The sequence below is a fragment of the Oratosquilla oratoria genome, unplaced genomic scaffold (genome assembly GCF_046742065.1).
Source record: "Oratosquilla oratoria isolate Oo_2021 unplaced genomic scaffold, ASM4674206v1 SCAFFOLD75, whole genome shotgun sequence".
NCBI classification, from domain to species: Eukaryota; Metazoa; Arthropoda; class Malacostraca; order Stomatopoda; family Squillidae; genus Oratosquilla; species Oratosquilla oratoria.
Window position 1 is genome coordinate 678,722 of NW_027467739.1, and position 3,779 is coordinate 682,500.

The following is a 3,779-nucleotide window of genomic DNA, read 5'->3' on the forward strand; positions in this document are numbered from 1 at the left end:
ATTTGTTTTGTTAAGCTCCATGTCTCACTGGCATATAAAACTATAGATCCTGGGATTGTATTGTAAATATTGTATATGTATACAGTATATCAAAGACTACTATTACACAGGACGTGCGCACCCAGATCCCTGGGACCTCTAGCGGAGGCCATTGTTTTATTTGTAACCTAACATTTTATATTAGACAAATATATAAAAACTAGAAACCTAACATTATATATAGGACAAATGTATCAACTATTGACTTATTCAATGCATTATAAGTTAATATAAACTTTTATAGTGAAATAAGAAACTATTTTTAAGGCACTGTTATGCTTTGAAATGCCAATTTTAGCCGGACTTAACAGGTATTATTGTATGAGGTTAGTGGACACCAGGGTTCGCGATTTTTTTTTTTTTTTTTTTTTTTTATATAAAAAAATCATTTAAATCAGATTTCTTTGATTCAAATAGATTTTTTATAGATATTAAATATTGTGGGATTGCTATCTGATATATATATATATGTGTGTGTGTGTGTGTGTGTGTGTGTGTGTGTGTGTGTGTGTGTGTGTGTGTGTGTGTGTGTGTGTGTGTGTGTTTGTGTGTGTGTGTGTGTGTGTGTGTGTGTGTGTGTGTGTGTGTGTGTGTGTGTGTGTGTGTGTGTGTGTGTGTGTGTGTGTGTGTGTGTGTGTGTGTGTGTGTGTGTGTGTGTGTGTGTGTGTGTGTGTGTGTGTGTGTGTGTGTCTTTAAAAGTGATATGTAATTCAGCATGTTGAATTTTCTTTAACTTGCAAGATTATCATAGTCTCTCTTTAATGGTGTGAGATAATTTCTCCATATGAGGTCATCTGAGGTTCCATATCGTCTCCCAATTTTAGAAGCATTTTATATTAAAGAGTGAAGCCCAAATCTAATTACACAAGCAGACGACCTTAGAGCCCTCCCAAGCATGTGACAAACCGTTGTAAACCCAGTCATGAGACTTGACACCACAAACGCCAATACGAGAGAAAACTCCACATATGCAAATACGAGACAAAACGCCCATAACCACAAGCATGCCGCATTACACCACAACATTAACCTGGAGGCTCTCCAGTGCACGTGACATTTCGTCACTGCCCGAAATACCAGGTGACCTCCCCCAAAGTGATTAGCAAGTAAGAAACTCTATTATAAAACTTAGAACTTTAATAAGGCTCATTGGATTAATTCTTATCCTAACAAGATAAAGTATCCCTATAGCTACAAAAAAAGTGTCTTGAACCCGAAATCGCGATCTAGCTAATATGACTACTTACAGCCAAGTCATAAATTTCCTTTCTAAGGAACACAAATCTATAATAAGGCATATGGAAAATACCTTTAAGAAAATAATTAATGCACAACTAGCCATCACTTTTAATTATGTAAATATATATATATATATATATATATATATATATATATATATATATATATATGTACATATATATATATATAGAGAGAGAGAGAGAGAGAGAGAGAGAGAGAGAGAGAGAGAGAGAGAGAGAGAGAGAGAGAGAGAGAGAGAGAGAGAGAGAGAGAGAGAGAGAGAGAGAGAGAGAGAGAGAGAGAGAGAGAGAGAGAGAGAGAGAGAGAGAGAGAGAGAGAGAGAGAGAGAGAGAGAGAGAGAGAGAGAGAGAGAGAGAGAGAGAGTGTATGTGTAATATATTTATTGGATAATTTACGCTTCATCTAATTACTGAGCCATCTACTTTTTGTATTTGTTTATATGTAACTTTATGTATATATTCATTATACCTTATTTATATATATATATATTTATTTTTGTTTACATACGTTCACTGCTTCCCTGCTTATTTGATATTTTTATAGTCAATTTTTTTAATTTTTTTATGTGTTCATTTGAATAGTGTTACATTATTCCTGGAAACAATTTTGCACTCTACTTTTTTTATCATATCGAATTTCTGACAAGATCACATTTTCTGAATATAGCAAGGACTACATGTCTTCTGTAGTGAATTACTGAAGAAGAAATTATGCATTTGTCAAGCGGAAAAATATATCAACATGGGTCCGCCCTACGGGTAGATAATTTTCTTACACTTGAATAACATTGTAAAGTATGTCGCCTTGAATAAATCAGTCTATGGTGCTTCAAATATAAAATATAGCTGAGGCAACTCCTCAGCTGAATGAAATAAACTGCATTTAGACGAAACAAGATCCCCCCAAAAAGCGCTACAACTTTGAAGAATACAAATGGACCAGGAGACTTCATTGAAAAACCTTGACAATTTGCGTCAAAAAGTATTTTTGCCCAAATAATTGCATTCTATTCAGTGCTCAGGAACATTTCTGTGACCTGCACTTGTATGAGGGCTCATCTCTGGCAAATAAGTATGTGAGAAAGTAAATTGTTTTCACAACGAAAACATTGAAAGAATTCTAACAGGAGAAAGAAAATAAGAAAACTAAAGGCCTGACAGCCACCGAAAAGAAGGAAAACAAAATCTAATTTCATTATTTCGTGCAAATAAAGGAGATGCGCCGTCGTCGGTTCATTGTCAGACACAATCTTCCCCGGATGAAAACGAACTGTTTATTGTAAGCGTTCGGAGTCGAGCAGAAATTAAAACAGACGACAGGCATTGCCAGAAATAATGATACGCTCCTTGTCCTTCAGCTCCTTCACTGCAGCATGCAACTTCTATGTTTTATTCTGTCTCTGGAAATTTTGATTCTAAGAAGAGTTTAAAGTGGCAGTCACTGCTGAGGACCGTATTGGAGCTATCATAGTCACAATGCGAGACCGTATACTAACGTCTCAGAACTGCATATATGACGTATGATACTTGACAAAATATATTTCATTGTTTATAGACCTATTTCTGTACTATTGTGGTGTTTTTGTTTTTATTTCGCCTCGTACTTACATTGATTTAGGATTGATATCCAATCACTATGGACTGAATACACTTGCCTTAGTTATCCAAATACACAAGGTAAATATGACGCTTGTCAGGCACAACCATGCAATTTCTGGGGCTAATTTTCGCTCCATGTGTAATGCCCAGCCAGAATGACGCTTATTCGTTTCATCTAAATTGTGATCGTATTACATATCATCTATAACATATTACTTGCGTTCGGCTTCAAACCCATTGCATGAGCACAATGGTTCCAGTTCACCCCCTGATGACCACAGAAGATTGTTACAAATCTCGATGAAGATATGTCAAAGGCAGCTACTTTCGCTGAAGGTATAATTCTTTAATGGAAGAACAGGGTATATAACCTCCTGTACTTGACTGCTAGAGTGCTACCTGCTAGTGGTGCCCCTGCTTATTTTGAGAGCACTTCCAGTGACCATGGTGGACGATAAGTACCGCTTCAGGAGTTGTAACCTTGGGGTGATACTATTCTTCATTGATTGCATCACTACAAATGAGTGGCCCTTCCTAGACAAGTAAAGTCAGCTGCGTCGAAATAACCCAATATACACGGCGTCGGGTTCTGTCAATGTAAATATTTCGCTTCAAGTTCCTATCAATGCGTGATTCCGATGTCCCCGACATAAAGCACATAAAAAAGATAAGTGTACTCTGCTAGGGGCACCAGTGTGCCCTGGGGTCAATTCATGTCGTTTAATGGCATCAGTTATTGGTCAAGCCATGCTGTTTAATGGCCTCAGTTATTAGGAATTTTGCCACTGAGCCAAAGTACTACGGCCCCAGTGGCGGTCCCTACGTCATAACTGAAGTACACTTAGGGCTCTGAGAAAGAAAGGAGCCAGAACCTTGCCAACC